Genomic DNA, 27,072 nt, shown 5'->3' on the forward strand with positions numbered 1-27,072 from the left:
AATTGTGGGTATACTTGAGGCAGGCCAGTCCCAAGCTCAGGTAGCTAGGGAATTGGATGTAACACCAAGCGTTATTTCCAGTTTGTGGAGTCAATTTAAAACTAGTGGGACAGTATGCAGACGACCAGGACAAGGTCGTCCGAGGGCTACAACGGCCAATGAAGACCGGTATTTGTTCGTTTCAGCTAAGCGCCAGAGGACGGCTACAGCCACTCAATTGTCTAGGGACCTCGCGGCTGCTACAGGAACATCAATTTCGAGTAAGACAGTTTCGAGAAAACTCCATGAAAGAGGGCTGTATGCCAGGAAGCCCGCTATTTGCATCCCACTCACACCTTCCCACAAAAGAGCGCGTGCAGAATGATGCAGACAACATCAGAATTGGACACAGCTTCAATGGGCTAATGTTCTCTTCACCGATGAGTCCAGAATCAGTCTACAACCTGATTCTGGACGGTTATTGATATGGAGGGAACCTGGAACCCGATACCATCCCATCAACATTATCGAAAGGGACCATTATGCTGGTGGAGGACTCATGGTTTGGGCAGGGATCATGCAAGATACCCGCACACCGCTCCATGTGTTTGACAATGGTTCCGTGAATGCTCAGAGGTACAGACAGGAGGTCTTAGAGCCCTATGTGCGTCTTTTCAGGAGCGCTGTTGGCCCTGAGTTCATTTTTATGGACGACAATGCGCAACCACATAGGGCTCTCATGGTTGATGAGTATCTGGAAAGAGAGGACATTCAACGAATGGATTGGTCAGCCAAATTCCCTGACCTGAATCCTATTGAAAATGCTTGGGATGCTCTTGGGGGAGCTATTGTGATGCGCCAACTTCCACCCAGAACCATTCTAGAGTTAAAAATTGCTCTGGTGGAAGAATGGAAGGGTGTCTTCCACAACCCCTCCTTTACTCCATTATTAACAGCATGCATACTCGTTGTGCATGCTGTCTGTCTGTCAGGGGTGACCATACACCATACTAGAGGTAACACACACTGTACAAGCCTCACTTTTATTGTCATCTTTTATCCTTAAGTTCAGACTACATTGGATTTATTGGAAATAGGTCTTGCCAGTGAATGGCACTTTCATTTTTGTTTTGCATACTTTATTATCATGGTATAAGCTATATCCATACCAAATTTCATTTATTTATATTCAGTATTTTTTGAGATATTTGGGAAAATGTCTTCCATCTCTTAATTTTGTCCACCAGTGTATTTTGTGTATTTTAATTTTAATTTTTCCTCTTTTATTCAACACTCGTTCTACTGAAAAGACGTTATTTAACAAACTTTATCATGTCTGTTCCTTTTTTTTTGGGGGGGGGCGGGAGGGGCGATTAGTAATAATAATAATGTAATGAAACTTCTGTTTGAGTGTAATGTGTTAAGGCTTCTGCGGCTTCTTCGGAAGCGACAGTGGTTCAAATACGGAAGTAGTCAAATCATGCAATTGTTCGGTTTTACGTTGTCATCTTTAGGTTCTTTCTTCTAAATTATTTATTCATATTGTTATTATTATTAACAGTAATTATTGCTGTTAACTGTAACTGTACTCATCTTTCGAAAGTTCAAGAAGTTTCTTTTACTTTTTATAATGAGAGGCATGTTTAAGTTCTACAAGATATAAAGTTTCAAGTTCAGATAGGATAGTTGTGTTTTTATTCTCAATTAGCTTGCAAGTTTCTTTAGCTAATTTTATCCACTCGACAATAATACAATTAATGAAATAATTTTAGTTATTCAATATCAAATAATTGTTTAAAACAAATAAATAGCATTTAAATGTAGAATAAAAAATGATCGATATATTCCAAAGTTTAAATGAAATCGTTATTATTGCTGATAAAAAGAAATGTTATTGCAACTTCAAATAATTTAAACACTTGATTTATGTCAAAATTAAATATTAAATCTTTATAGTATTTTTAAAAAATTAGCATTTTGATCAAATAAATAGATACATAAAATGAAACACATAAATAAAGAAGAAACAAGAAATTATTAATTTTTATAAATAAGTTGCCGTACAGTTTTCATAAGGAAAAAAATACAGATTTTTAAAAGCATTTCAAACTATTTTCGTTGTCTGTTCATAGATTATTTCATATTAAAATTTTTCATAAAGCTGCTAACCATAGTCAATTGCTTCATAATATAAATATCATTCTAAATCTATGTTTTGCATATTCATTAGAAATTACGAAAGGGTTTGAAAATATTTCGTAAAATTTTACGTGCATGTTTTTCAGACGATTAGTTATCATAAGAACAATTAGGCAGGAATGTCTTGTGCACACGTTGTAGGTTGTTTTGTCTAAAATAAGCGGAGTAGTACGAGCCATTATTCTCTCATTAAAAATCGATCCATTAAGATCCAGTCAAAGGCGTAGTTAAAAAAAAAAATCCTCTCTGCAAGCTGGAAGGCAAACGTAGATTCCTTTATATCTAAGTTAGTATTTTCAAATGCCTTTCAATCCTTAGACAAAACACCATAATTTTGAATGGTATGTTGGTAATGTCGAATGGTTGAATTCCCGAAACTTTTTAGCATATCTTCCAATTAATTACCCCCACCATTATAAAATTATGTAATTTGGATATGATCACGAACTAACTAACGTTAACTAACTAAATGCGCTGTAGTAACAAAATACAGATCTTAGGGAAGAATCTATCATTTTTACAAAAAATCTATCGCTAGAATATGTATTTTAAAACCTTGTTGCCGACTGATTAACACCAAAACTTGGCATAAAACTACAGTTGTAGTCGCAAGATAACATACCAAATTTCATTGATTTAAGTTAGTACCTTTACGATTTACGGCATTTACATGCATGAGAAAGTATGGATTAACAAATGATCAACCGTTTGACAGATTTGGTTCAAAATTTGATACAAGTCTCTATTTGAGATGCTAAACATGTGTACAAAATTTTATTTAAATGTATCTTTATATATATTAGGTTTATAAGTTGTTGTTTTTTTGGATATTTGACATGGAACTTTATGGCAGAAATTAGATTTGAATCTTGAAAATTTGATAGGATTTCTTCTGTGCGCTATTTCTTTATACAGACACATTCTCTGAATTTACATTTTATTTTTTATTTATAGATGGAATTGTATAATTTTTCATTGTGAACTTATAGATTCATTTTTGCATTTCGTTAAAAATTAAAATGCAATTTGAAACTCTTTTTTATTTGTTTCATAATATATATATATATATATATATATATATATATATATATATATATAGTTTGGTTATTCTCTCTTATTTACAATTCTATTTACCTGCTATATATAGTTGTTTGCTTTGTATAGTTGCCATATATATTATTAATAATGACAATTTGAATAATAATTGATTATTCAAATTGACCGTAACATATATATGGATATAAAATTTAAGTATGTTAATTATTTTTATGCAAAAAAATATTGCATACAATTTGTATTTTGGAATAAGAAATATATTAAATGTATTCAGTGTCTCTGGCTCTATTATGGCATTTTTATGATTCAATTAAAAGTTATAAATTTTTGAACTTGCCATTTATTATATATTGCAGTCGATGCTTTTCCTCATATTTTGCACTTCACTTTGGTGGTAATAAAAATTTATGATCAAAGCAAAGCCTGAAATGATATCGTTCATTTTGTTTTCATAAAGCATTCTAGGGCCATTATTTAGAAGCAGATTTTGGCTAGTTTATTATATAGATGCCTTTCCTTTTTTTTCAGTTCTTATGTGACAAGTTTTTACATTTGTGCCATTATAAATCTTTGTCATTTTAGTGCATCTTGATAAATTTGGTGAAATAAAAAAATGATGAACATTAGTCAGTTTCACAAAATGAGAGATTTTTCTTTGCGCCACTTATTTTTATAACATAATAATTTTTATACAGATGATTGTTTTCTCTATCAAACTCAAGCGGTGATAGAGAAAAAATTATCTAATGAGATAGAAGCTATAAATCATGGCATCTAATGAATTATTTGATCTCTTGACTGGTTTACATTTTTATTTTCTAAATAAACGATACTTTTCATTTCATAAATGCACTGTTATTATGATTCAATTAAAATTCCATCGAAAACTTGTCAATGTATATTTTAGTTTACTTTAGTTAACGTCCAGTTTTAAAGCAACACTAGGTCTGTACTTGTCTATGTGAAGTATTTGTGATTTTTTTAAATCTAATTATGTAATTTGAATCTAATTATTTTTAATGTCTTAATTTCAACTCTGAACTTGGGAAGAAGATAATTTAATTCCCGTATGATGCATGTACATGATGCTTAAGGGGTTAAAGGAGTTAACATCCCATTTTCTATTTATACGAAACCTGATTTGAGGCATACCTTGAAATTCTGAACATTGGTCTAATGTCGGCGATGTTACTTGTAGTGGTATCACTCCCTTCAAAAATGTCATAATAGGATATGTACTCGATTAATTTGTTGTCTACGATGTCCGCAAACACCACGAATCTTTCTTTGAACTCAATTTTAAATCTCTGAACTTCACTACGGTATGAAGCTCTGCGAAGCGATTAAAAAAAAAGCTGTGATTTTTTGATTGCGTTGCTGCCTGACATTTTTTTATTGATCTGTTATTGGTCTGAAGACATATCAATTAAAAAATGTTATTAGTATAATTATTAGTATCTGCAAGAAATAAAAATTTTGAAGAGCATTAAGTATTATGATTACTTTGTGCATGTACATTGAAATATTAAAATCATTAATTAAAGTAATAATAATATTTTTAATATATATTGGAATATTAAATATTCATTAATTGTTCATGTTATATTCATCTACACAAATCCTGCAAAATAATAATTTTTAATATGTTTATTAGAAACTTGTTATTTCTTTATGATGTTTCATTAAATGCTTATGCTTAAGTAAGAAAATCATTCACTAATAATGATGCTTAGTTTTTTAACAATTTTATAACTTTAGTCCTTTTTCCCCCCACAATTTACGTATAAAAAAATAAGTGAATTCATATATATATATTTACCAAGTTACTAAAATAAATAACTAAATATAAATCGCTAACAAGCTAATGGAGTTAAAAATATGTAACTAATTTACCAGTTATTAACATATGGTCCTTGTTACATGTATCGCCTGAGGCAGCAAAAGTCTAAATCAACCACTATAAGATAATACGGGATTAAAAATTCAAAATGTGCGCATTTATAAATAACCCATGACTTTCACATCACGCGAATCAATTAGTTTGTCCTCAGTTCAAGAGCATCTTGCAGTAATATTGCTATAATTTTGGATTTAATGTTGCCGAATTAACTTTAGATATACTGTTTCGTTCATTTATATTGCTTTTATATACAGCTGCCGTAAATCTAAGTGTAAAATGGAATTTCTTTTAATGTTATTTTTTGTGAGAGTATATTTCTTTTACAAAAAATATATTTTATAAAATAATGCTCTCAGCAAATCCATTTATAATGTTTACTACTATACTTTCAACACCTACGAGAAACTGAAATCTGCAGAGTGTACTGAACTATCTGGCGCCCTCTCCTTGCTCAGAATATAGATTAGTCTATGGAGTACGTTCTGTGAATTATATTTCTATCATGATGAAGAATTTTCATGCCGCCTACTTCTTTCTTCACGAGAAAGTATTTTTCAAAGAGCTTATCTTATTTAAAACATTGAAGAAATGTGAAAAGGCAAATAAAAGAATGACAAAATATATATTGCATCCGCTCAAAAATTTTCTCTTTCTGTTATACTTTTTCGTGGATCTAGTTTTCTCTTAAAGTTATGTCGACAGTTATATCTGTTGAATTTTCCTATTTATAAAGGGAGTGCAATGTAGAATTTATGAATAACATTTCATATTTTCATAGGTGTCTTTGATCTCTAGATTTCAAAGATACGTTGTCCTATCTTTTTTTGAAATAAAGCAATAGCTTTCATTTTAATCTGAATATGACTTTAAAAGCTTCCTTTTGCGTCTCATAATGTACGATTATTCATAAGGGAAGATAGTGGCTAAAATTAAATATTTCTGTTCCAAAAAGCTAATAAAGAGACATTATTTTTTTGAAATTATTTAGACTATCTCCAAATTGCAACTATGAATCTTTTAAAAAATGTAAGATTACTGTGTTCTGTGATTTCTTTCCATAAATATTATCCTCCTCTTTATCCGCTCTAATTTTCATTTTCATAATATAGTGTGATGCTTTGGAAAGCCAGCCTAACAACTTACGTAATAAAATTGCTTTGCGTATTTTCTCTTACAAAATACAATTCGACTGTTCTTATATTACCGTAGTTTGACAGTGGATTGAGACAATGAGAATTCTTGAATCTTTCTTTTGCTATCTTTCGCAAATAATCACCAAAATACACCATAATGTGCTAAAGTCACAGAAATTCAATCTGTAGTTATATTAGGTGAATTTTCTTATTTATGTAGGAAATACTACCTAAAGTCACATAATTTAGTCAGTAGTTATATTAGGTGAATTTTCTTATTTATGTAGGAAATGCTATCTAAAGTCACATAATTTTGTCTGTAGTTATATTAGGTGAATTTTCTTATTTATGTAGGAAATGCTACCTAAAGTCACATAATTTAGTCTGTAGTTATATTAGGGGAATTTTCTTATTTATGTAGGAAATGCTACCTAAAGTCACATAATTTAGTCAGTAGTTATATTAGATGAATTTTCTTATTTATGTAGGAAATGCTATCTAAAGTGACATAATTTAGTCTATAGTTATATTAGGTGAATTTTCTTATTTATGTAGGGAACGAAATGTAGGATTCATGAATAATATTTATAATATTTCATATTTCGACACGTCTCTGTGGTATCAAGATTTTAAAGACATATGTTGCATCTTTTTTGAGTAAACGCCATACTTGTCATTTTAATCGGAACATGATTTTAAAACATTTATCTTGTTTACCAGAATGCAAGATTATTCATAGAAGGAGATAAGAATTAAAAGGCTATTTCCGTTACAGAAAATTGCACAGATGAGGAAACTGAAAATATTTCAAAATTACGCCTCTTTTTAAAATAAAAATCTGAAAATCTCAGATTACAGTCTTGTGATTTCTTCCAATAAATATTTGAGTTACAAAAATAATTTTAAAGCTCCTAATCTATATTTATCTGTATATATACTTAAAATAAAGCTGATTGTGTGTGTGTGTGTGTGTGTGTGTGTGTGTGTGTGTGTGTGTGTGTGTGTGTGTGTGTGTGTGTGTGTGTGTGTGTGTGTGTGTGTGTGTGTGTGTGTGTGTGTTGGCGCTCTACAGGCCAGACCGTTTGACCTACACCTATCAAATTTGACACATGTATAGCCTGGAAATCGAAAATATGCACTTCAGAGTGATTTTTTAAAATTTTTAATTAGAATTTTAACTAATTAAAAATTAGCAAAATTTTGGCATTCTTCCGCTATGAATTCCGAAAATACTACAGTACAAAATTAATTTTAAAATCATATTGAAGTTTTAAAAATTATTTTTTCACTGATGCTAATCTTTTTACCAAAAAATTAAATTCCTATTTTTAATGATTTTTTTAAAAAATAATTTTATCAAATTTTTTAAGAATTTATTTCACTCAAAATAAAAATTAAATTTAACCTGCACGAGCACGTTGCGCGAGCATGGTAAAAAATTGGCTTTTATCAACGTGTTGCCATTAGATTGACGAAAGTTCAAACTAAAAAATAAGTTAAATGTTACTGTACATCTAGAAAAGTGTAATTTTCAGCACGTATATTCAGCAATAATTCAGCATAAATACTATATCTATTAAAAAATAAAGGCAATACAAAGTTTTCTATGATCTTTTTCAATATCTACATTATTAATACAATAAATTAGCTTTATCTAAAGCAAAAAGGGTTTTATGTATATATCCTTTCAATTCAAGGCCCAAAAGCTACTTTGTAAACCTTTAATAATAGAAATATATGCGTTAAAATAGTTCAAATGAAGTAAATAATTATACTATATGTAATTTTAGTCTATAAATGCTCCAATAAATGGCGAAAGTTTAGGTCTCATCTAAATCCTATGATCTGTTAACTATATTTAACAAAATATTCTTGAGACACTAATATTTTAAATCAAAAGGGTTGCATTCCAATCAAGTAAATCAGTCACTAAAACTGAATGATTTATGAATATTTGAACATCACTATTCAATAAAAGCGGTTAATTTTAGACCATTTCATCGACCGTCTCAAAGGTGATACCCCAATCAGCGCCCAGGATTTCAGAAGACTTATTGGATTAGATTGGACCTAAGATTATGAAAATATTGATTATTCTAAACTATATTCTATTCAAAACTTGATAAATCGATCAGATTTGAGAATAGAAAATAGAAAAGCTCATTTATCTATTTAAAAGTTGAAGTGTCAAAAATATTTCGAAGATTATGATTCGTTAGGACAAAACGACTGTATAAAATTTTGACTTCATAATTTTTTGAAATATATTTATAAAACAAAAACAAAATAAAATATTATTATTCACGTCATTTAAATCCCTTTGAAAATAAAAATAAAAAAAAATTGTGATGAATCTGAAATTTTTTTTTGAAAAATACTTGAGATATTATATAAATTATGAAATATATTTTATAGCGCACATGAGATTAAAATGTTAAACGACCCTGTTTTCAGTACTCGTATTTAAAAAAAAATGGTTGGTTTCAGTAAAAAAAAAATAATATTCATTGTAGTTCCACTTAATTTCCACTTTAACTTAAAGTAGAAATTTTACAGGACTTGAAATTACATAAAATATTTAATTGAAAATTTTAACGAGCATTAAAAGTGGCGAACTGGTTGGTTTATTTTTGATAGTCAACTTCTCGGTAAATATATAAGCAACATTTAAATATGTACGTTTTCCTTTCTAAGCAAATATTCAACCAGCGAAAATAGTCTCCCAGAACCTTTATCGCATATCTCTCTCTCTACCCATAAAAATTGTGGACCATTTGTAAGACCCTGAATGCCATGAATGCACAAACTCTTTTCACGCTTTTCAGAGTCCATTCAAGAGAGATTCATGGTTGAATAGTATAATAGAGAAAACTGCATGTACAATTTGCTCTTTTTTTATTTTCGATCGACTGGAAGCAAAATCTGATTCAAATCTACAATTAAATGAGCAAAATCGCATGCCAAATGTCATTTATCAAAGGTGTACAATTTTTTATTTATTGCGTTTTCGCGACGACTCTTTGGTAATAGAACATATAAAGAAAATAATCGCAGTAATCGGGACACCTACAATTTTTTGACAAGAATTAATATTCTCAGGTGCAGTATTATTATTTGTTTTTTACTTTTTCGTATACGAAGTATAAAATATTGAAAAACACCTTTTGGCATTACGTTTGTCTGTCTTTGAATGATTCAAAAACACTTTCAGCTAAACGGATGAATTCTAGTACATGGACTTTAGACTAAATTCGCAGATTTCTATCAAATTTTGAACGAAATTCATTTACAGGAAGTCCATCTGGTTGTTCAAATACAAGTGAATTCCATAACGACAAAACTTGAAGAGATAAACAGATCAAATTTGGTGTTTCGCATCTAAAATGTAGATTCTCATCAAATCTGCCCAATGTTAACCGTCTGGCGATTTGTATTTTCGCATGCATGTAAACACAATGATTGAAATCAATGAACGACGGGAAAAAAGCCATCTAAAATATATGTTTGCAAGATAGATTCAGTAACAATGCTAAATTCAAACCAAAATTTTTTATTTCACAACAACTGCTTGCCAATGCAATTTAGGACATTCGCAATCTTACCTAAGGTCCATAATTCTACGCACGGTGAAGGGGAAATAACAACTTTATAAGTGATTATGCGAGAAAATTTCGAAGAGACCATTCACGCTTGTTTGAATTAAAATCAAGAATATCCTCAAATAAAAATGTAAAAATTTAATTTTCGAAACGAGATAAACTTAAAATACGTCATGAAAGTAAAACTATAAGCACAAACTAACTTATTGGAATAAGCACAAAATTAATAACTAACTTAACTAAATTAATAACTAACTAAGCACTAACTTATTCAATAAGCACAAAATAACTTATTGGGGGAAAAAACGATTGGTTTTAAAAATTTCTTTTGCAATACTAAAAATTACTAATGTTTATGATAACTCCTGGCCTTAATTACTACTTTCAGTCTTCACAACATTAAATTCATTAAATTTCAAAGGGAAGAAGATGGTAGTTTCAGCTTACCTTGTAAAAGGATTGCATTAAGATCAGTTTTAGATTTCTTACTTTCCAGTCCACGTCTGACAAATGGTAAATGAGGGCTAATACGTATTTGGTGGCTAGCGTATTCTTTATAATATGGTATTAAATCATTTTTTTCTTTATAATATAAAGAGCCATTCGTATATACATTGAACATACACTTAGGATCATTATTTTGTTAAAAGATGGATAATCTCACAAATTCTAATACGGAGGCGCTATAGTAGATATTATTTTTTAAATTATAAAAATATCTGTATCAGCTCATAATTTCCTCAATTATAACAAATTGATTTCTCCAGATCCCGGTATGCAATCTCCAACCATAATCGAACTGTCCCATTTTTAATAGTTTCTCTCATATTCACTATTTCGAGCTCTATAGTTTTTTGTTCTTCTCTGAATGTTTTGACTTTGTCCGAACCACTGAGATTGAATTATTTTCATCCGATAAAAAAAGACACTGATTTCTAAAATTGTGAGTTCTTATCATGCTCTTTTAAAAATTCAAATCTTCTCTCCCGATTAACCTTTATCTTTTCATAAATTCCTAACTATGATATTTTACCTCTCAGATGGTGGATTGTCTATCGAATTGTATGGCGAATTTATACCTTGGCGTATTGTCTTAGTTTTAAATGATTTTTTTCAAGTTTGTTTTCTGTATAAGGTGCTGATTTTAAAGCAATAAAGTTCTCAGTTTTCAGTTCATTTTCTATACAATCCCCAGATTTTTTTTTCTTGAATATCGATGGTACTCACTATTGACTTATTTTCTGAAACACTCTCAAAATTTTCAGTGTTTTTTTTTCCATTGTTGGTAGAATTTTTAGATCTATTTTAGCAGTTTGCTTCATGGGCTTGTTCACCTCATGGAACTTCATATATAAACTGTTCCTTCATCTCTTGGATAGTTCATTTCCATTTGATGCCATTGGTAAATAAATGAAAATTTAAATGCCCATTTTAATAAAATTGGAATAAAACTTCCGGAAATATCTTTAAAATATAAGAAGTTTTAAAAATTACGTAATTTTATGACGCTATAAACTCTTAGAATGTATTCATACTTTTCGTTTGTAAATTTTACTAGTGAATAAAATAAACTAACAATTTTTTTTTTATAAATGAGGACTACATTGTTTATTTGTTTTCATTTTAATACTGTAACTCATTAAATAATAAATAACGCTCACAAGATTGAATTTTGTACTGCATTTATTTGAAAATTTTAAATTAATGACTGGGATATATTAACTTTAATGACTGAATGTATGTTTAAACAATATTTATATGCATTTCCAGTATGTATTCTGTATTTGTTAGCTATATAGGAAAAAAAAATCATGATTCCAGTCTAACTTTTCATATTTTCAACATCTCTGAAATGACATGATTCCAACTACAGAAGTTTTAAAAATATTTCAGATATATTCATGGTAATCGGCTGCACTTCGTGGGAAATATGAAAAACACAAGTTTCCGTTTGCAATTTAAAATACGGCAAATTTTCTTTTCACTCTTCTTTTTTTCATATCAGGGTGAAGAAATTTTTCTACAGGTAAAAAAAAAAGGAATATTTGTTTTTAAAAAATTTATCACTCATGAATTTTTTTTTGTTATTTGTTCTTAAAGTTATATGACTAATTATGCAAAAATTTGCATAGCCTCATAAAAGAATCTCTGAGTGAGTAAACATGCTTCAATTATGCAGAATGGAATAGAGTTAAATTGCATAAAAAAATAAATAAGAATTGCATACTCTTCCGATAAATTTTAAATTTTAAAGCAACGAAAAAGAAAAAAAAAAAAAAAAGAAGAAGAAGAAGAAAGCGTCACCTCTATTTTTCATTTGAGCTTCATTGGGTTCTCACCCAGCAGCGAGAAATTTCTCACACTTTTTCGCAACGATAAGATCGCTTTGCATTCCACCAATTACAGAAGAGGAATAGCTATAACGGATGAAATACATATCTTCTGTTGAATGTTACAGTTAAATTATCACACCCTGCATGCGTCTTAATCCACTTTAAAATTCTTTCTCAGATGTGGCCATTGGCAGTGAAAATGTTTCAGTAACAGATGAGGATATATTTATTCACAAAATGAAACAAAGTAAATGAAATAATTTTATACAAATGTTTTTCAAATAGCAGCCCATTAATCAGTCGTAATACATTTTACGTTAAAATTTTTTCTTAAATATGACCATTTGCCGTGAAAAGGTTTTATAAATAGAAAAATGTACGTTTATTTCCAAAATGGGACAAAATAAATGAAATAGATTTGTACAAATGTTTTTCAAATAGCAGTCCATTAATCCATCGTAATTTGTTTTGATTTCAAATTCTTGCTTAGATATGACCATTTGCATTGAAAATGTTTTAGAAATAGACGAAAGTATATTTATCCTCAGAATGAGACAAAATAAATTAAATAAAATTGTATAGATGTTTTTCAAATAGAAGTCTATTAATCCGTCGTAATCCATTTTGCTTTCAGATTCTTTCTTAGATATAGCTATTCAAAATTGAAAATGTTTTAAAAATAGGCGAAGGTAGATTTATCCTCCGAATGAGACAAAATAAATAAAATAAATTTGTACTAATATTTTACAAATAGCAATCCCTTATAAAAAAATTAATTTACATACAACGAAAAAAGAAACTTTAAAAAATTATCAAACAAGAGATTGGAAAATGCCTTCAATAATATTATTAACGACTCAAAGATTACTGTTAAATTGAGTTGAGACTTTCTGATATCAACATTTCATTCTCAGAAGAATATCTTCAACTTAAATTAAATTTAATTGCATTTTCATTTTCATATTAAATCTTTGAATAGCATGGAATTTAGTTACAATCATTTATCTTTTGAAATTTTTCTGTCAAAATTCTTTCTAATCTTTGATATTTATTTATTTCATATGAAGAATTAAACTTGACGGGCTGATAGTTATAGCAAATGACAATTTTATCCTAAACTGCTTTTGTTTAAAGAAAAAACCATAACAAGGTTACATTTGAAGTATAATATAAAATATGTACAGGACAAGTATGAAAATGCATTTAAAAATATTTATAAGAATCTCATTACTAAATATTCATAAAAATACATCGTGAAAATTTAAGAAAAGCTTTACCTACGTACTATCTTCAAATTAAATTTTCTAATCTAATATAAACACTGATTACGACTTGGCTTCTTCTATTAACAAGTATGACTGAGTTGATAAGGGTGAATTCTGATACAAGGCTCCAATTTGAAAGAAATCCAATCAAGAAAGTTTTGCATTGGATTTGGATCTTTCATTTTAACATGTGTTCTTGAAACATTTCGTTTCCCTTTCCGAGATAGCATAAAAACATTCAAATTTGTCATGTATTCCAGCTCTGAACGTATATTAGTCTACTTTTAATATAGAGAAAAAAATATATCGAAAAATTAAAATAGAAAATTTTACAAAAACCCCTTGAATGCTACAGGAAATATGATGCTATCCTCACAAGCGTGCTGATTTGAATCCTGGTTGGATGCAAAAAATTAGTTAAATGCTATTATTCATGGACGCCCATATGGTATAATGGAATTTATTCATATTCAACGGGCGCATTAACATGCACGAATCAATTTATTTTTCAATCCATCATACTTTTTGACAGAGATTGATGATAAAACATAGCACTTGACAATGTGCAATTAGCTGTTTAATGAATTTATAGCTAATTGCACACACACACACATATATATATATATATATATATATATATATATATTAGCTGTAATTAGAGTTTGTACGTAAATAATGTTTGATTATATGTTTGTTATTAAGTTAATATCTCCAAATTTTAAATCACGCAGTAGTTTCAGCATTGTAAAAACGAACTGGCATCAACGAACTCTTGTCGACAAACTTAGTGCTGAAGTTTATCGACCAGATACAAACATCTAAACGTAATACAGGGTGTTCATTAATTATTGTCGGGGTTTCCATACCTCATAACTTTCGAATAAATAATATTACGCAAAAACCGATTAAGTATTCGTAAATTACAACTCAAAGAATTTTATTAATGATATTAAAGTGTAAAGCTTGCACAATTTGCAATTTGTAGACATTCAGCTGAAGGTGATTATGTATTCGTAAATTACAACTCAAAGAATTTTATTAATGATATTAAAAAGATTAATGAATTTGCACATGGCTGCCCTTCGTGGCTCGTAACACATCGAGACGAAATTCGATTTCCCTCCAAGTGTTCTCCAGCATTTGTGAGGTAACATTTTGGATCGCAGTAACAATTCTGCGCTTCAGTTCTTCAAGGGAGGGCACAGGGGTCTCTCTTCGGTTCCATATCGTCGTATGCAGCATATGTAACTAACTGTACAGCTGCTTGTCTCGTTGATTTTCGTGGACTGCGAGTAAACGGTTCTTGGATGAGATCAACATTTTCCTGCAAAGTGCTCGGTCTTCCAGCTACCTTTCGGTGTAGAACACTACGAGTTTCCTGAAATTGTGTTAACCAGCGTGTGATAGAATTATCCTAAGGAGGATCTTTCTTGCACGTGGTCCTGAAGCGATGTTGAGTAGTTATGACTGATTTAGTTTCGAAAAACCAGATACACACATTGCTTTTTCTTGCACGGTCGCCATTTTTTTATGACGTCATAATTACCCAGATTGCAAATGTGCTAAGATCGTATTGTTGCCACGTAAAATACTTTGAGTTGTAATTTACGAATATGTAATCGGTTTTTGCGTAATATTTTTTATTCGAAGTTATGAGGTACGGAAACTCCAACAATAATTAATGAATACCCTGTACATATAAACGTAATGTCCAACATTCACCAGATAATAAAATTAAATTGAATTGTACTTTTATAAAGTCTGCGGCAATTATTTACATTGATATAGTTAGTAATTTCATTTGTTCTGTTGTTACGAATTGCAACTAGGAAAAAAACTTATTTGTTTGCATACGAAACGCCGCCAGGCCATGAAAAAGTTGTCTGCACTCTCTGATTATGAGAAAAGAAACACCCGAAAACAGTTCGGAGGTGATTCAGACTTAAATGTAATGAGTTTCTGTCGAAGAAACAATACATTAAAAGATGCTTAAAGCATTTTCTTAAAACCAGGCATGTTTTCCATCATTCAGGTACGTGGGTGAATTCCTTGGTGAAACATCCCCAAATAGGTGGATTGGTAGAGAAGGAATCACTTTCATCAATTCCGCGTTCTCACGATATCACACCAACCGATTTCTATTCCTGGATATATCTCAATAACCAAGATTATGTGGAGAAATTCGTAGCTTCAAACAATCAAATGGTCGACACCTTAGAAACAGCAAGTCTAAATCCACGAATGTTTAATGACATCTAGAGAAAAATGAGAATAGAATCGATATTCTCTAAACATATAATGGTGTTCTTGTTAAAGAGTTTTAATATTAAAATTTTGAATTTCCGATTAAAATTTATTTATTTTTACCCTATCTCTTTTTCTGTATTATGCATAACAAATCATTATCAGTTGAATAATTTGTAGACACTTAATTTTTCACATCACAAATTATGGGCATGAGTACCAAATAGTTAATAGAATTCATACTTCTGGGAAATTATCATAACTTATAAATGATTTAATACCAGTAACTACGCCTTAAAAAAAAAGAGTTTGCGTTAAAATCTTTTTCTTGGAATTTCCAATAAAATATAGTTTATAGGGTGTATATAGAATATTCTAAAAGAAAGGCGTGGATATGAAAGTTTTTAAAGATATTTTTACTCCTATCATGCGAAGACAAGAAATATAACATCTGAAAACATTAGAATAAATGTATCAACATAAAATTACGAATACGATTTAAACTTATGTACTGACTCTATTATTTGTAACAGATTTTATTGCAGTTGATTATTTATAACTGACTTCTTGTGTGCGTTTCTTGAAATTTAATGAAACATCCCTACTGCGCAAGTATGTACCTTGCTTCTATAAATGGAATATTTTTTTTTTCTGTCGGTTGCGAAATTTTTCGCAATGTCGGATTTGCCTGAATTTGCATGATTAATGCCTCGTGGATATAGAGGGACGGCCTGCGTTTCTTTTTTCCAGAATCACGCCACAAATGCATAAAGTCTGCACTCGTCGTAAACAGTAGTCATAAAGCTGTCAATTTTTTTACGAGTTCATAAAAAGCCTCCATTGTTTTTGCACCGTTCCTCACAGAAGCACCTCTTGTCAATGAGAGCTCGTGTCAGATATTGAGCCTCTTTCTCTAAGTGCCTTCGAGTAGGAGTATATATACAGTAAGTTCTTTTTATAGTATTAATTGCTCTCTTATCACCACTTTAGATAAATCTCTTATATAAAAAACTCTTAAATTAAAATGTTTTTGTTTTTTTTAAATTCAGGTTGAATATTGTATATCGTTTCTTATTCGGTTCTAAAGCCTCTTTTTCGCCATCTGCCAGTAGAGTAATTATAAAACTATGAGTTGTGATCTTCAATCAAAAACAATATGAGAAAAAAAAACGCAAAATAATATGAAGATTTTTTTTTTATTTAAGAGAAAAGGATTTTCAGATGAAAAAACATTAAACACATTGTTGATAGAGATTTGAATTGGTTTTCAGATTTTTGATTATTTGTGACATTAAAACTAATTCACATCTTTTGACAATTCATTCTCTCTATGCTTTAAGAACAGCTATTATTATGCTTATAATAAAGTAATTATATGCTTATAATAAAGTATTTAAGTAATAGTTCTTTTTTTAAAAAAAATTTTTTGACTTGTATTGAAGAAACAGCCAAAATTGGTTATTTAATCTGATGAATCTAGTTAGTGATAAATTTGGAATAAGCGATATAAGCGCAGAATCTTCTACCGAGAAAATAGTATCCATCACTTGCTTCATCGGCGATACATCTTCTGACTATGGGAGTCACAGTAAAATGTTGATGTTTTTAATGACACATTATTTTTATTGGTATTTTTCGTTTGTGGCGTTCTTTTGACAATTCACTCGGTTTAGAATAGATAAAGGATAGATAATAGATAGAATAGATAAAGGATTTAGGATAAAGAAATAATTGGCATTATTTCTTTGTCCTAAAATAATTTGTAAAGTTACTGGTTTTGTTGTAAGTATTTCAAATGAAAAAATATTGGCATGTAACGAACAAACAGTCAAAATTTTATATTTAATCTAATGAATCCAGTAGGTGATAAAAATGAATATTTTTGAATGATGTATTAATTACTAAGAAATGAATAGGAGAAGATTATAGAACACAGGTTTTCTTAACCAGCGATAAATCTATTGATTGTGTGGATCAGTAATGTGTTAACATCTCTAATGTATTTTCGTTTTGATGCTTAGAAATTTCATGCTGTCGATAGTTATTTCAATTTACTTATTCGTGTTGGTGTGCATATGATTGCGCATCATTTAACGTTCAAGGTCTTAGAACGGTATTTCTAATCACTTATGTCTTAATTTTATTATATAACTTACTATATTATATATTATTTTATTATACTATTTAAAAAGCCGGAAAGAATAAGGACAATATATTTAATATGTTGTCATCAATGTGAAATTTCACCTTTAATATGTGTGCATTAATCTCAGTCGCAATTAATTCCAGCTTTAGTTTATGTATATATAATATAAACTAATTTGTTATCTCCGTCTTAAATGAGAAGTATTCTTATGAAGTCGATTACCAAAATATAGATTACCTCATTATCAATTAAAGATTACCAATAATTGCCCAAAATAAGATTGACTGCAAGAAGAAATAATAAGAGCAAATTAGATATTCTCGATCTATCATCATCATGGCTTTTACTTCTCCAGTTCTTTTTAGTTCTTTACTTTAATATCATAGTTATTCAAGATAAGTGTCAAATGGGAAATGACATGTATGAGAATTTTCATTTATTTATTCTTTTGGAAAACTGAATAATGTATTATTATCTTAATTTTTTTTTAATTTGATCTCTCCTTCTCTCTCTCTCTGTTGAATCTATGATATCGGCGGTCCAAAACCAAAAAAAAATTTACGTGAAGTATTGCGAAAGAATCAATGACGCTATCCTGATCGTATGCAATATACAGGTATTCTGACGAATTACAAATTCAAATTGTTTATAGGGGTTGATTTTAGTGCTTAAAGAAATATTTTATCATTTAATTGGACAGCCCTGTTTATAACCGTGAAATGTTTAGAGCTATATTCAATTGCATTGTTAAGAACTTTAGCATACTTTTCATTGCTAATCAACATAGATAAAGCTGTGTAATTTTCTTAACAATTATACGAAAGAAAATTATAAAGTCATCTTTTTACTTACAAAAATGTCAAATCATTTCACAGACATCAGTGGTGGTTTCTTGCATACCAAGCATATTTAGACATAATTATTTTCTTTCATTTGTTTCAGAAACAGGCCATATTATAAATTTCTTGTCCTGAATTATTAATTGACTTACTGTTATGATTCATTACTAATCTGTTCTTTGCGAAACGCATTAAAGAAGACAGTTCGGTTTACATTTAATTAATTATTCTTATTAAACATGTAAGATGCCTTTTTCTTCCTTGACCTGTTTATTTTCCTTCAAATTCATATGCGCCACCCATATCCAATAATAAATTGTTGTGGAAATCAAATCTCTGGTAAGATTGAAATGTGCTCCACAAAACTGCTGAAACAAATTGAGATCTTTGATAAATTTGAAGATGTCCCCTGCAAATGAGAAAATATTTTTCCCTTAATAAATTGGTTCCTCGTTTCTTGGTTTATCTTTTCAATTTCTAACTCGGGCCGATAAACAGATTGAGTAAAATTCAATTTTTGTGTTGTTGATTTTGTTTGAATAAAATTAAGAATTTTCAATTCCACTTTTGTGATTGTCAAGATTCGTTTTACCGAAAATATATTATTTCATCTGTTGTTAATTCCCTCAAGAATCCTCTCGCAAGGGATAGATGATTCAATTTCCATGCATGCGAATAAATTCTTTCGTAAGTGGGTGGCAACTCCGATATCTCAAAATAATTCAATTTTGCAAAATTGAACGGTCAGAAAGAACACTCTACCATTCTTATTTTCATTTTTTCAGTTAGTGGCACTTGTAACTAAAAGGATATTATTTGCAGTGGGCTAAGCTTTTTGTGCCTTTAAAAACAGATTCAAAAAAGGAATTATGTACTCACGTTTGAGCCTACGTTTATATGTTTTATATGGAAGCAAAATTCATGTAATTATCCCTAATGTTTAAACCGTTAATTAAAAAAAACATATGCTTTAACTCATATTTCAAAAGATACATTGTTTCTTTCCATTTTTGTTTCTTTTGGCACTGAAATAAATCGAAATAGAAACTTATATTTATGTTATAATGCATTTAGGTTTAAATACACACACACATATTAAGAGAATTGCGATTATTCTCTTTATTTTTTTGTCCGTTCTCATAAATGACTTTCGTGCTACTACAACATTTAAATTACATAATAGCATTGAAATTATGTAAATAGCATTATGTAAGTTATTGTAATTTCATCAATTATTTCTGTCTGTGACTCCGATTTTTTAATGTCACCATCGTTTTTTCCCCTCGGTTTAACATATTTGACGACCTTTAGAATTTAATTTATTTTGTGTTAGACAAGGATGTTATTTATTAATAATTATTTAACCCATCTATCACTTCACATTTGTAAGATCGGAATTTTAACTGACTTTCTTTATGTTTAATCAGTTTCTTTTCCCACTTGTCTCACTTATATATAATAGTTTTTTTATGGAGATTTGATTCGCTAGATTAAGGCTCTAAGTATGTTTCAAGTCTTTTGCTTTGTTTTTCTTTTGCAATATAAGTAACACTTTCTCAAATAAATACATTGTATTTATGTTGAGAATATATTATAAAAGAATTACTTCTCGATCATTCGTATGAGTTTGAGTGCCATTTGTTTAAAAAATGTTATAATATAATATAGAAAAAGCTATCTCAAATGACATCATAATAAGCACCAATACGGTGTTGTGGAGATCAAATAATCGATGCCATAGTTTATTAGTTTAGTTTACTTTTAATTAATGCCCAATTTTGAAGCAACAGAGGTATCTATTTAGGACTGACCACGCAATTTTGAACCGTGATCAGATGATGAAGACGCACCAGAACTGGCAACATCATCTTCAAATTCCACACCAAACCATCTAAATGACGGATTTACGTGCACCAACCTTCTTACATATGATTGTCGGAGCAGAAATGGGTTTAGAATATGATGTCTTATTTAACCACGCCACCGCAATTTCGCAATCATGGTAGTAAAAGTAATCAAGTACTTCTAATTCGTTACAAAATCGGGTGACCACATAAGGCTAGATGAGTTTTTTGAAGATATATTCCCGAATTCTTTTGGGCTTTATAAATTTTTGAAACATCAGAAAATTCAGCTATGAAATCTCTAAAATGTTCGCATCATAGAATGTTAAAGGATGTGCAGGCAATTTATAGTTCTGACATATGTTCATAAATTTGCGTCATTTAAATGAAATTAATATGATTTAAGAAGGCACCCTCTGTATATTCACTAATCAACTGATCTTACAAGTTTCAAAGATCATTACTCAACCCTCTTCACGCACTAAACTCACTTCTTCAGTTTTTAGGCTGGATGCATTTTTGAGAAGAACGTGTCAATACTCCTAGTGAATGGAAATTCACCTTTCAACAATCTAATTATATAAGATCGATAAAATAGCTTGCCGTATATTGATATTTCTCTCATGGAGGATAAAATTATTAGCCAACTCCTGAGGCCATTTAAATTTCTGCATTTAGGGGTGTTAAGCAAAATGTTTTTCAATAATTTGGGATTTTAATAAATCTGTCTAGAATTCTCACATCATAAATTCCTCAACAAATGAGACAGATTATTCAGAAGCCTGAATTTTCCTCAACAAAATTATTTTCTATAATGCTCAAGGCTTTTTGTAGTACCTGTCCTGGATTTTAGCGTGATAGTAGCATTTAATTTCAGGAAAAAAATTTAATTTCGGGAAAATACGTGTACTACCAGTTCTTCTACGATAATAAACAAAAATAATTCAATGGTCGATACTGTGATTGCCACGCCAAATTGTAGAAAAATATAAAATTTTGGGGAAATAGTACGGTTTCAAAAGGTTTATTAAAGGAAGTTAAGACAAAACGCAATATATTGTTGAAGTAAATGAAAAGTCTCAAAAGGATTAATTCAATTCATAATATATGCAAGAAAGAAAATATAATCTAGAATTATAGGCTGAATCTATTTTTCATTAATCAAGTTAAGGAGAATTAATTAAAAAACATTTAACATTTTGTCTCAATAATTATAATTCAAAGCATACTCAGTTGCCCAAAGATATCCATCATTACGCTTGCGAACATAATTCAACATTTCTAGGAACCAGTTGCCACAGAATTAAATGATTTAAAATTTATTTAAACACGAGAATTCGATGTTTGAGCATTTTTCCCGTTTCTTTTACCCTTATCTGGTTCGATATTTGGGAACAAACGAAGATGCCTGTTTTGAATAAACAACCTAAAATATTAAAAGCAAAAAAAAAAGCAGTTATATATATATATATATATATATATATATATATATATATATATATATATATATATATATATATATATATATATATATATATATAAGTTTCATCTGCCTTCCTAAGATACAGATAAAATATGTATGCAGATTCACTACTTATAATTTACAGTAGTTTTACTCTTTGGTGATATGTGTAAGTAAGTATTCATCAGAAAAATTGGGGAACCAGGAAAAAAATATTTTTATATCGAATAAAAGGAAGTAGATGTATTTACTTGATAATCCACATGATTGATTGAAGTGATTATTGAATAAATATAAATATTATTATCAATGTAACTATAATTCGATTGTATGACGAGCAAAATATTTAAACGTAAGATCATTTAATTTTTCATAAAATCATTGAAGAATAAGAGAATTTACATATGATTTTTTTTAAAAAAGTAGGAAACATATCGAAAATATAAAAAAATAATCTAATTTCAAAATTCAGATAAAGAAACGTGCAACTAAAGATTGGCACAAATGCCTCAAAAATTTCCATCTCAATTTAAATGAACTATCTTTTACAGGTAAAAAACTGAATTCACTAAGCGCACAATATTGCTACTAAAAATTAAAAATGGTTTCCAACTTTCTGTTAATAACAAATTGATCACAACTATAATGAACACAAGATTTCAGCAAATTTCATTTTGACTGCTCACCAAAGTTTCATTTTGAGAAACTGAAGAAAATTCTGAATACCACCTAATATTTCGAGAAAATCGATGTGCGTTGTGTGTTGAAATTTTTACAATCCATTAAGGATTTTGAGTCATTAATGTCTCAGACAAACTACCTTTAAAAGCATGTGATCAATTTTCACTGAAGAATTCTAAATAATCGCAAGCAGTAACGCAAAGAATTACCATTTTATTCATTTCAGATGCATGACTGAATACCATACATCAAAGTGAACGACAACTACTGTGCAAATTTGAATCGGTTCTATTCAATGCACGGCATATAAACTGCGTTCAAACAAGTACATAGAGGTAAAGGAATTTAAACAAGCGAAAATTTAAAAATACGAAATAATAGAGTATTTATATGACAAATTGAAAGCAGTATTTAAAATTATGCAGATATTCGCTATTCATTACGCAGAACTGCATAGTAAGAGTTAAAAATTTATATTAAGCACTTTTAGCTGTTATATTATTACATGAAAGTGATATAGTAAGCTATAAATGTTTGGGAATGTGAATTAACATAAAATGTTGCTTTTAACTACTAAATAACTCTAAAGTTTTATATGAAATATTTTATCCATACTAAGAATTTGTTTTAATTTTCTAAGAGAAATATTTTAAATGTATAATATTAGTACTTAATTTGATAAACTGATACATTTACAGGTAAAAAAATTTCGATGCCTCTGAAAGTATAACATCATTAGTTCATTTATTCAAGTAGCAAATTATTATAGAAAAACATATCTACTGAGTTTTTTTTTCTTCTTATCGATAATTTTGTATTAAAGATTATGATAAATTTTAATGTTTATTCGGCGAGGATTTTAATTATTCAAACTGCTTAAATTATGCGACGAATATATATATATTTTTTACTTTTTTATATATACCCCCGGGGGGGGCACCTCGAAATGAGGATGAGATGCTTCCGGCATGGTGGTTGGATCTCGCCACCCTGGAGGGTACACTAATAGGTGGGGGATCTGACTCCTCCCATCGATGACGGGACGTACTTCCTTCGGGGAGGGTTGTACTGTGGCCGGTGACGGCCCTTAGGATTCACAGTTCCTGCCAATGTTGCTGCTGCTGTGGTCCGGTCATTCAGTTTTATGTTTTAAATACGTGTGGCTTCGTGGCGGGTCGGAGAGTTAGATGGTTGACTTTACTTTTTTATATATGAAATGCAAAAAGAGAAAGGACTGTAATCGCCAAAACATTCAAACTCAAAATTTTGTCGAATTTCATGTTTTAGACTTCTCCGATTCCGAAAAATACAGTTTTGATATCTGTAAGCCTGTCTGGGAACACGAACGCTTTGAGCTAGACTGGTGAAATTTTGTATAATTTAACACTAAATGTGTAGATAACTGTCAAATTTTGGATAGAATCCATTCAAAGGATCCGTCTATTTGGCTGTTCGATTACTGCAAAATTAGATAATTATAGAACATAAAATGCTAGATAGATAAAATTCGATTCACTTGTTCAGTATTTAAAATGTAGATTCTCAGAAATTTTGAACCAAATCTGTAAGAGTATTGGTCATCTGTTGACCTCTATTTTCTCAAGCAAGTAAATACAATAACTCAAAAAACAATGATCAAAATAAATTAAATTTGTTTTGTAATCATGTGATTAAAAATACAACCCTTTATCAAATTTTGATTTCCAACGGCTGTAGAAAAGCGTCCAAAATACATAAGTACAAAAAATATTTGTATTTTTGATGCAATGTATTAAACATAAGGCATAATAAAAATTTCGCATTCTAGAAATTAATCACTAAAGATCACATTATAGATTCCTTAAAAATGTTATAATCAGCAAAAAATCTTTATTTTTATAGTTAGTTAGTCACTTTCGTAACTATTTTTTGTCAATGCTATGTAAAGCACATTCAACCTTTTCTATGAACCTCAATTTTATAGGGAGGGTGGGGAAACACCTTTAGTAGAGAATATGCAAAAATGTTTGAGAAAGATCAGTCCCGCTGATTTCTTTTTCTTTTTATATTTACTTTAAACTTAATCTTTAAAAAATATTAACTACCTATTCTTTCTTTCCAAGCATTTTCATTATTTTTTAATTAATGTTTGTGTTAAATAGTATGCTTTCATCTTTAAATTAAAAAATATATATTTATATTAAAGAAATTTATGAAATTTTCAAAATTTTTGCAACTTAAGTGAGTACTAAATTTAACAGTGATTAGCAAAATGTTTCAAGTTGATCGAGGAAATACTTTCAAGCTATAAATTGTTCAATAACTCGAATTTACTTACTTATTCTGAGTAATTTATCTATAAGAAATCACTCCTTAAACAAAAAATTTTAGAGCGAACTTATTTTTAATTTAATCTTATATAGAAAGTTATTTTAATTTCATTATTCCCCAGAATTTAATCTAGTTAACTGATGGCACACTTAGTTCTTTTTTTAATAAACTTCATTAACTGAAAGTGGATTACGTGGTAATTCTCCGCACAAAAAATTAAGTTGTAACAACAGAAAAAAAGAATCTAAATTATTCTTCAGTCAGAAATATCCTCTTATCGACCGAAAATTAATTATTAAATAAAAAAAAATATCTTTCTATGTAAAAAATAAAAACTATAAAAATGCTTTATTAATCTATTGCAAATTCGACTTATTTGTTGATAAAAATATTTTTTGCTTTCTAGTTGTTGCCTTTTTTTAAAATTATGGATATATAAATTTGCATAAAAATTATTTTTAAAAAAAAATGCAGGGAAATAATTTCAAAAATTAGTTTTCTTAAAAAATAAAATCATTTAAAAAGTTGTTATTTTTTACTAAAAGTATTTGTTAAATAGTTTCACTTTCTTTTGAAAAAATGAATTTAATTTATCTTATTAATTAACCATGAAATTCTCTGAAAATATTGTTATATAAATGCAAGCGATGCAAATATGCAGCCATACAATTTAAAATCCATCGTAAAAATACTGGAATATTATTGCTTTCATTTTCTTATCAAGATAATCATAAAGCAATAGAAAAAAATCACAAAATATATAATTAAGTTTTTTGCTAATGTTTTTTTTTCAAAATTTACTATAATTAGCTTCTTTCCAGATATATTTTGAAATCTAAATTTATTTCAAAGTAGTGACGCTTGGCACATTAATTCATTTTAATGCATATCAGAAAATTCATAGTCAGTTTGATGTGTTAAAAATAATAAACATCTCATAGCATCAATATTTTAAAATTGGGACTTAAAAGTAGACTTAATTTACTAGCTAGAAGCATTCAAATTAAGCAGTTTCAAATTCTTTACATGTGCGATAAGCATTTTTTTTTAATCTGAAAAGGTAATATCATTACTTTATTTTTAATGCATGATAATATCAAACAGAATAGTCTATCATTATTTTTTTAAATTTTGTATCATATGAATATTGCTTTGATTTAAGCATAGTGTTAGATGCTGCAATATATAATACACTTTTTTGCATTTACTTATTACGTTTTTAATAATATGAGTAAGCACTAATAACTTTAGCATTTTATATTTTAAAATTTGTGTGGTTAAATTCTATATACTTTTTAATTCATATTCTTAATTTAACAGTTTTATTAATTATATTTATTTAAATAAATTTATATAGACAATAAAAACATTTCGCTTAGTCTATCATGTGAAATTCAAAACTTTGAACCTATAATAATTTAACCCTATTCCTGAGAAAAGAGTTTTATTGATAAATTATTACTTTTAATACATTAAAACAAACATTGACAAATTTTATATTTATCATGCAAATTTCGTCTAATTGCACTATTACTAATATTACTTTTGATAAGGATATAAGTTTTATTATTAGAAAATGGAATAAATAAGAACTAATAATGTAGTTATAGTAAAAAATATATTGGAATAAGAGCTTTGCAAAATCTACATTTTGCAAAGAAAGGCTGTAATAACAATTTAATCTTTGTCCCACTATTGTTTAACTGTTAGTGTTATTATTAGGTAATTTTAAGATCCTATAATAGATGTGAAATTACCTGTTATGATTCAATTATCCGTAATTATATGTTTGCTCGCGAAACAGAAGGACTGACTTTAGATTTATTTGGTAGAATTAATTAACTTCAGGCTTGTGTACGTCGAGGCCTTTATTTGACTCCAGATTGTCCTTTAAATTGCGACCGCAAAAAATATCTTCCAGCGACATTAATAAATTTGTGATAAAGTCTATAATGAGGCCCAATTTTGAAATATTTGTCATGGAGAAAAAAATAATCGATCAAAATGCGGAAGTCGATATATCTGCTATTCTTTTTAGAAAAACAAAACAAAAAAAATTAGGTGTCTTAATAACACTGCAAA

The 27,072-nt window shown here is 29.0% G+C and overlaps 1 protein-coding gene across 4 annotated transcripts in view; it reads left to right on the forward strand.

Moving 5' to 3' along the window:
* LOC129981701 (dual 3',5'-cyclic-AMP and -GMP phosphodiesterase 11-like) overlaps window positions 1–27,072 on the forward strand; it is a 387,186-nt gene that overhangs the window by 252,648 nt on the left and 107,466 nt on the right. Inside the window, exon 1 of one of the 4 annotated variants that reach the window (XM_056092642.1) lies at window positions 16,579–16,652. The exons of the other annotated variants lie outside the window; for them this stretch is intronic. The gene's annotated coding sequence lies outside the window, so the exon portion shown is untranslated. Of the gene's footprint in view, window positions 1–16,578; window positions 16,653–27,072 lie in introns of those variants that run through there. 4 annotated transcript variants of the gene reach the window in all.

The sequence above is a fragment of the Argiope bruennichi genome, chromosome 8, assembly GCF_947563725.1.
Source record: "Argiope bruennichi chromosome 8, qqArgBrue1.1, whole genome shotgun sequence".
NCBI classification, from domain to species: Eukaryota; Metazoa; Arthropoda; class Arachnida; order Araneae; family Araneidae; genus Argiope; species Argiope bruennichi.